We start from the raw sequence: 9,109 nt of genomic DNA, 5'->3' as shown, positions 1-9,109 counted from the left end.
CCATGTTCACTGGTATGCACTCACCTTCATTTGTACGCACTCACATTTACTTGTATGCACTCACCTTCTCTTGTATTCACTCACCTTCACTCGTATATGCACTCTGTTAACTACTCCGGTTGGCAAAAGTTTTATTGCTTGAACACACACACTAATAATGAATGAAATGTCGAGCTAAACCTACAAGTTTTTATACTTATGTAAATTTTAGAAAGTTCCAGAAGCGTCTCTGCATATATTTGGGCTTGCGGGACAATGCATACTAATTGTCAAACACTCTGCACAGGAGTACCCGTCGGATCCGCTCCGCAAAATATCCGCTCTGCAGACTAAAGTTGAGCTGGCTGGGAATTTTAGCATGAAACAGAATCTTGCTGAGAATTTAGCTTATCGAGAGCTAGCTAGCTGGAAAACTTTTTTTGGTGTTGAAATAACTTACATTGTGGTTTTACTAATCAGTTCTGGCTGGAAATTACATTCCGGATGCGATCACTGACTGAAGTGTGTCACTTGACACTCTCTGACTGCTTGACCTTTTGTTTGAAAACATGCTTACAATATAATGTTAGTTGTTTATTAAAGTTTTATTTACCAGCAAACAATAGAAGTCTGTTCTGCTGTCATTTATAGTGTGAAATTAGATCGGTTTCTTTTCCCTTGACGCTCCTTTTTCCCACGTTCAGTTGCATGTTTCACCACCGTTGATCCGGTCGCGGAAAATCATCGTCTGTTCTGCTTTCATGTTCTACCTTGAGACAACTGGTATCTGGTGATGACGTTTGTTGGTTCGTGCAGTCTTTTCACATTTTTGCCTGAGGCCCGGTGAGACTCGGGTAACCTCGTAATATTTTGTAACTAAAACATTGTTCCCGTATAATTTTGTGTCCAACGGTCGGTTTCAAGCGCGATCAGATTTTGCCGACCAGTTGTTTGAGGGTTTGGCAGCCAGAGAACTCTGAGGACTCCACTGATAAATTCAAAGTTTCAGGTAAGAACTACTTTGGAGTTGAACTAGCTGAATCAGGCTATATATTTAATATTCAGTGATAATGTTTAAGCAATGTGTGCGGGAAAAGCCGGCGCAGGTTTTCAAACTGTATTCGCCACTGTATTGTATTTCAAACCCCACGGAAAGTGCCCGGCTTCAGTGAAGACAGTGAAAGCAAGAAAAGGCCTAATATGTCTCAGAACTTGGAAGGGTTTTCGAAACTGTCAGTGCATTCATCCACAGTGATCCTACTTCCAAGTGTAATTTCAATTCTGTAATTTTAATGACCAGTAACATCCGATCCCGGTGCTGCAGTCGATCATGACCGCTTTTTAACTCGTCGAACGTTAAAACATGAGCTATTGAAACACATTTGCCGCGTCTTGGACAAACTGACGAGATATTGAAATGATTATTTTTTCCCGGTGTAAGAAAGTATTGTTTCCATCGGTTTCTTTACTGAAGTCCGATCGTGTTCTTTATATAACTGAAGGCTGATTACCTATTGCTGCCTTTTAGTATCGCCGAATATTTGCCCTGAAAGAGCTGTTGACCAACACACCTGATTGATCTATTTCAATGCTAATTGTACTGTACTTTGGGATTTAAAAGGGAATACAAAGGCTTGCCATGTCAAAGGTCAGAAAAGACCAGAAGGCAATCATGTCATTCCAGATTTCGTTCTTTCGGTGTCGATAGCGCCAGGACAATAATGTGTAATTTAATTTCTTATGCGTTCCCATTTGTTAACGCGCGTGTTTTTCGCACATTCAGTTTCTGTTAGAGAACAAGTTATTTTGTATGCCTGCGTTGTTACCGGAAATAGAGACATTTCGCCTTATTGTCCTTCTTTTTATGATGGCACAGACAGTGATTTTGTGGTGGAACAATTATCGCGCGGTTCAGTTCATGTAGCTAATGCAAAGCGCGAAACATGGCACACGAAAAAATAGGGGAGAGGCGTGGCACCAGTTCACACCATTCACTGAATTCACGCTTCTGGGTTATAGTTCGATGACGAAATGAGCGGTAAAAAATTATTCCACAATTATTTTTCTTAAACAGTTAAATCCTTGCTTCTTTGACTTGCCCCAGGGAATGTAATTTTCAGCAATGTAACATCAGTTAAAATCAAAGACATTTCATTGAATTCTCTCATGAATGAGCTATTTTTGTGAACATAGTTCTTGATCTAGATCTTACATTGAGGGGCCCGATAGTATCACCAGTTTTGTATATTATTATGTGTCCGTGGCTGTGTGGGTATTTGGATGCATGTGTGTGTGTGTGTGGACGGGGGGAGGACGCCGGTATAAGAGGGATTGTGCAGTATGTTACATTTTCTAAAACATATCATTTTTCAGGTGTAAAATTAACTGCGTGAACTATAAGAAGCACAGCTAAAGATGCTGCAAACGTTACCCGATGTCATGGACTTGTACCCAAGAAAAGATGAGCAAATTTGTTGATGAAATCACGAGATTAAGTTTGTGAATCTTTTATGCTGATCGTCCAGTGTATATTTATGACATTACACTGATCTGATTGATACATTTTGTTAACGAGTTAACGAGTAATGATGCTGTTAATAGCAATACTTTTACTGTGAACGGCCTTTAACATTCCAACAATGCCGGGGTCTTTGCTGCGAAACTTTGCACTTAACTGTGTGAAACTTTTACGGTGAACGACCTATAACATCCCGAACAATGCCGGGGTCTTTGCTGCGAATGTTTGCACTTAACTGTGTGAAACTTTTACGGTGAACGGCCTATAACATCCCAACAATGCCGGGGTCTTTGCTGCGAAACTTTGCACTTAACTGTGTGAAACTTTTACGGTGAACGGCCTGTAACATCCCAACAATGCCGGGGTCTTTGCTGCGAAACTTTGCACTTAACTGTGTGAAACTTTTACGGTGAACGGCCTGTAACATCCCAACAATGCCGGGGTCTTTGCTGCGAATGTTTGCACTTAACTGTGTGAAACTTTTACGGTGAACGGCCTGTAACATCCCAACAATGCCGGGGTCTTTGCTGCGAAACTTTGCACTTAACTGTGTGAAACTTTTACGGTGAACGGCCTGTAACATCCTAACAATGCCGGGGTCTTTGATGCGAATGTTTGCACTTAACTGTGTGAAACTTTTACGGTGAACGGCCTGTAACATCCCAACAATGCCGGGGTCTTTGATGCGAATGTTTGCACTTAACTGTGTGAAACTTTTACGGTGAACGGCCTGTAACATCCCAACAATGCCGGGGTCTTTGCTGCGAATGTTTGCACTTAACTGTGTGAAACTTTTACGGTGAACGGCCTGTAACATCCCAACAATGCCGGGGTCTTTGCTACGAAACTTTGCACTTAACTGTGTGAAACTTTTACGGTGAACAGCCTATAACATCCCAACAATGCCGGGGTCTTTGCTGCGAATGTTTGCACTTAACTGTGTGAAACTTTTACGGTGAACGGCCTATAACATCCCAACAATGCCGGGGTCTTTGCTGCGAATGTTTGCACTTACCTGTGTGAAACTTTTACGGTGAACGGCCTATAACATCCTAACAATGCTGGGGTCTTTGCTGTGAAACTTTGCCCTTAACTGTGTGAAACTTTTACGGTGAACGGCTTTAAACATCCCGTCAATGGGTATTTATGAAATTTTTACGGTAAACTACCTCTAAGAATGTGTGTCTTTGGTTGTTTAGCTTTCAAGTTAAATTAATTTTGTGAAAGTTGTTTTGACAGTGCTTTGCAGTCTTGGGTAAGGCATGGATCAGTGACATGGACTGAGATGGATCACCAACATTCAAGGTATGAATTATCAAGATTTTTTTTACTCATTTTATGATAAAGATTCTAATGTGGTTTATACACTTTTATCTCGCAATTCCAGAGTGGGAAGCTCAGAGAAGACAGTTGTCCAAAGAAAATGAAAAACACGTTTTTCAATACTTTTGAGGTAAACATGGTGTTACTAATCAGCACTAAACCAGCTCCCTTTGGTTGTTTTAAGGAGCTGGCATAACCCTTTATTTTTCAAAAAAATCATTAGAAATAATTGTAAACTACTAAATCGGGGTAAACATATAAAGTGTGTTGCTGTTGTTGAAATTACAATCATTATTGGGCTAGCAATGTAGAAGTAAACCGATATGTAGTAGTAAAGGACTTCAATATTATTTTTTGTTCATTTCCCTTACAGCGTTATATAAAAGTAATTTTGCAACAGGCATTTCTTTGGTGAAAGCAAGTTTGATCTGAATGTCTAAAAGGATTAGAGGGATCTTATTTTAAACATAAGTGTGAATCGTTTTAGATGTCAGAACGCAAACTGCCAAACTGTCACACGTATGCTGAACCTGGAAGACATCTGAAGTATCGGAAAACAACGTGCTGGGAGACACCTTGTCCGATCCGCTTAAGACATAAATGGTAAGTTGTATTGTTTTTAAGTGATAACATATCAAAGTGTAGATTTTGCTTATAGCGGCAAAAATAACCACATATTGCTAATTTATCTCTAATAATAGTCAACAGACAATAGGCTGTTGAATAAAGGTCCTAAACAATGCGTTTGTTTTTAATCTAAGTCAAAACGCTGGCCAGAACATTTTTTCGCCTATAATTGCCTTGCTGGCATTTGCAATGTTACCCTTTACTGCTGGCTGGCTACTTGGCTAATTGCCATTTTTCTAGCTCGGTATTCAAAATTTTCATTATGTCTGGCTGGGAGTTTTATGAAATAAAGTCGATCTTGCTAGCAGTGAAGAGCGGATATTTTTTTGCCAGGAAAGTTGCTTATTAATGGTAATTGACGTGGGAGCACAGAATCAGTGCTTGAGAAGTCACATATTAAATTTCCAGTTAAAGTGTCGTTGGGTACTCCTGTCTGCATTACGACTATGTCTGAAAGGTGACAGAATAAATAGAATTACATGAGCTGATTATGTAACACACTCACATTCACTTCGCACTCACCTACACTTGTATTCACTCACCTTCACTTGTATGCACTCACATTCACTTGCCGATGCGCTCGCCTCCACTTGAATGCACTCACCTTGACTTGTATTCACTCACCTTCTCTTGTACGCACTCACCTTCACTTGTATGCACTCGCCTTTACTTGTATGCACTCGCCTTCACTTGTATGCACTCGACTTCACTTGTATTCACTCACCTTCACTTGTGTGCACTTACCTTTACTTTTGTATGCACTTTCCTTCACTAGTATTCACTCACCTTCACTTGTATTCACTCGCCTTCACTTGTATGCACGCACATTCACTTGTATTCACTCACCTTCACTTGTATTCACTCGATCACCTTCACTAGTGCGCGCTCACCTTCACTTGTGTATGCACCCACCTTCACTTGTATGCACTTACTTTCACTTATATGCCCTCACTTACACTTGTATTCACTCACCTTCACTTGTATGTACTCACCTACACTTGTATTCACTCACCTTCACATGTGTTTAGTCACATTCACTGGTATTCACGAACATTCACTTGTATGCACTCACCTTCACTTGACTCACCTGTAAAGTGATAACATGAAAGAGGCAAATGCTCATTTATGTTTTCTCTCATCGTGTGGCACAAACAATTGCAAAATTATAGCCAAACTACAAAGGATGTAGAGCTACACGTATTACCTTTCGGTCTTGTCGCGTGAGCTTGAAGCTTTAAAATCCGAGAGCATTAATTAAAATAGCTGTATCTGGCACCACAGCTTTGAATAGCTTCCAATCTGCCACTAGGGAGGGAGGTTTTCCCCCATTATCGCAACTTCAAGATTTCATGCTGAATCTCTTAAGAAATACACACGCTTTTCCAGACGGCTTTTTACTAAAAAGAGAAAAAAGTCCACAAGAAAAGGGAGCCCTGGGCACCTAGCACCCCCTTCCCCTCCAGCTACTCAACTGCTTTGTCAAATTTTCCCAGCTAAGTGAGTCCAGAGGAGGAGAGAAACTGACTTTATAACTAGATTTTGTTATAACCCTAGCAGCACGATTTTGTGAAGTTTTTCAATTAATGGATTATTCATACCACCCCAAACTGGGCAACAATAATGAAAATGTGGCTGACCTCAAAGGGAATTATAAATAAGTGAAGGTGAGTGCATACAAGTGAAGGTGAGTTCATACTAGTGAATGCGAGTGTAAACAAGTGAATGCGAGTGCATACATGTGAAGATGAGTGCGTACAAGTGAAGATAAGTGCGCACAAGCGAAGGTGAGTACAGCCAAGTGAAGGTGAGTGCATAAAAGTGAAGGTGAGTGCGTACAAGTGAAGGTGAGTGCGTACAAGTGAAGGTGAGTGCGTACAAGTGAAGGTGAGTGCGTACAAGTGAAGGAAATTGCGTACAAGTGAAGGTGAGTGCATACAAGTGAAGGTGAGTGTGAACACGCGAAGGAGAGTGTATACAAGTGAAGGTGAGTGTGTACAAGCGAAGGAATGTGCGTAAAATTGAAGGTGAGTGCATACAAGTGAAGGCGAGTGAATACAAGTGAAGGTGAGTGAATGCAAGTGAAGGTGAGTGCATCCAAGTGAAGGTGAGTGCATGCAAGTGAAGGAAAGTGCGTACAGGTGTAGGAGAGTGTATACAAGTGAAGGTGAGTGCATGCAAGTGAAGGAAAGTGCGTACAGGTGTAGGTGAGTGCATACAAGTGAAGGAGAGTGCATACAAGTGAAGGAAAGTGCGTACAGGTGTAGATGAGTGCATACAAGTGAAGGAGAGTGCATACAAGTGAAAGAAAGTGCGTACAAGTGAAGGTGAGTGCATACAAGTGAAGGACAGTGTATACAAGTGAAGGTGAGTGCATACAAGTGAAGGAAAGTGCGGACAGGTGAAGGTGAGTGTATACAAGTGAAGGAGACTGCATACAAGTGAAAGAAAGTGCGAACAAGTGAAGGTGAGTGAATACATGTGAATAAAAGTTAAGGAGAGTGAATAAATGGGAAGGCGAATGTATAAAGGTGAAGGTCAATGAATACAAATGTATGGAAGTGTAGGTGAGTTGATCTTTCTGCCATATTAGGATATACCATATATGGTATAAACATAAAGTGCTCTATATGCAGGCTAGCATGCAGTATATACCGCTTTTCCGCATTCTGGCCGCGCGTAAATTGGAGCGAGAGCAAAAAATCGACGAAGCAGGGGGTAGTGAGGCGAGGGAGTTCCCTTTCTCGCCCCACCACCCCGTGCTTCGTCGACTTTTGCTCACGCTCCAATTTACGCGCGGCCAGAATGCGGAAAAGCCCTTCGTACGGGAACGCTTGCTACGCAGACTATTAAGGCCACACTAGCCATAGCACGCGCTGCAGAGGTGTGAATACGAAACACCACGGAGATCGACACCACGGAACTACTTTTTTTTGGGGGGGGGGGGGGCGCGATACAGTATTTTAATGGACAGCGGTACACCTTAACAAAACTACAGAATGCCTGCAACTTTTACATTGTTTTCGCCGCGAGTAATGTCGACAGTGAAGAAGATACAAAACTTAGAACGCACTCTGGAAACTTAGCTTTTAAACTCCGCTCATTTGTTGGAGAGTTCTCAGTTAATATTATATATTGCGCCAAAGCCAAACTGATCTTGCACACGGTGTGAAATTGTTGTTGTTTCGTGAGAGTTTATGCTTGGCAGCGGCGAGTGGCAAACGTCAACATGTTTCGCGCCAGTCATGCGCAGGAGACTTTTGGCTTTTCCCTGATTTCATCGCGTTTCCGTCGCCGTCCGGGTCGTCGTTATTTTAAGACCCTTTTAGTGTTTATGTTTCCCGCCGTGGACGACGGTCCCGTCCCAGGCCTCGATCGGTCATATACGTCGTCTACCACGTTCTCGTCGTCATCATTGTTGCTAAAGTCCCTAATGTATGCTCGCCTTGCAAAGGGCAATTAGTTGAGAATCGGGGAGGACGCGCCAATCACAAGTCGTCTCGCGTTCCTTTCTTTTCAAGAGACTATGTGCCCCGGGGGGTACTTCAATTAATTTTTGCTAGATACCTTTTAGATTCCCCACCCTATTATCGTCTAATTTGTGGTCAATATGGACCTCGTCTTTTATAGTCACTTTTGGGCAAATGTAATTTTCGCGATCTCAACTTTATAGTCACTTTCTGTTTATGAAAATCGAGTGACACATTTGTTAAACTGACTGTAGAACTGTACCAACTTTTCACCGCGAATCTTCCCAATTTTAAATCCCTACTTGCCAGAATTTTTTTACCCCAAAAATCCCGAAAATGTACGGCCCCATTTTAGTTACTCTATTTAAAATGCAACCCCATTATAGTCAATCCAGCAGTGAAAATACAACCCCATCCGGCGGCACATCGCCATTAGCTTATCACTAGGAAGTCCCCCACCCCCGGTCAAACGGAGCCTGAAAGAACTAGTATCGACTGTTATGTGCCTTTGACACGACCTGAGCTTGGACTGCTTATTGTGTTATTACCAATTACAAGGGAGTCATCTTTAGACCACAGAAACCACGGAAAACAGATTAATCCGTACCCGTCGGCCAGGGAACAAATTTGTTTTGTTCAAAATACTTCCTCTGTTATCTTTGTTTACGGTATCTACGGTAAAAATTCGTCAGCTTTAAAAATACCTAATGCCTGATCACTAATACAATGAAAAATATTTAAATAAAAAGCTACTTTCCACGAATGCCGTGCCTTACTGTTCTTCTTTGAGTGGGCGTTTGAATTGCCGAAGGGGACTCTGCTTCCCTTACGTCACAAGAAAGAATGGCGCCGTTAGCGCAGTTATGGAACATTGAGTTTATTCTTAGAGTCCCCCAGTTTATATGCAGTTTCTCGCCTTTCAAATTTAGAACCAAGATATTCTGGAGCCAACCGGTACAGAGACTTGTAAACCATCGCTGCTTTTTGAATTTGCTGCTCTGAAATATCTGCAGCTTCTTGTGGAGTAGGTCTAATACAATGTAGCTGGAGCCCGTGTTGCCTCCATACTAAAATAGGGGTTTTTCCAGTTTCATTTTATTTACATCGATTAAGGTCATTCCTCACATTTGCATTGCGCATCCTTACTGCGCATAATTTATGGCGTCATTAACGCGCGCTCGTGCACGCGCATATT

General features: G+C 41.8%; 1 long non-coding RNA gene across 2 annotated transcripts; it reads left to right on the top strand.

Moving 5' to 3' along the window:
- Nucleotides 1-90: 90 nt before the first annotated feature.
- LOC149101318 (uncharacterized) lies at nt 91-4,769 on the top strand. 2 transcript variants are annotated; one of them, XR_016203008.1, is made up of 3 exons: nt 103-3,802; nt 3,885-3,950; nt 4,308-4,769. It is a non-coding gene; the product is annotated as an uncharacterized LOC149101318 (long non-coding RNA). The 2 variants fall into 2 exon arrangements; XR_016203007.1 differs by lacking the exon at nt 4,308-4,769 and having other exon boundaries at nt 91-3,802; nt 3,885-3,928.
- The last annotated feature ends 4,340 nt before the right edge of the window (nt 4,770-9,109 follow it).

Source organism: Orbicella faveolata, unplaced genomic scaffold, assembly GCF_042242905.1.
Source record: "Orbicella faveolata isolate gen_17 unplaced genomic scaffold, um_ofav_v1 contig_4, whole genome shotgun sequence".
In the NCBI taxonomy this organism is placed as follows: domain Eukaryota; kingdom Metazoa; phylum Cnidaria; class Anthozoa; order Scleractinia; family Merulinidae; genus Orbicella; species Orbicella faveolata.
Note: the sequence above shows the minus strand (reverse complement) of the source record. Positions and strands in the feature narration are given on the sequence as shown.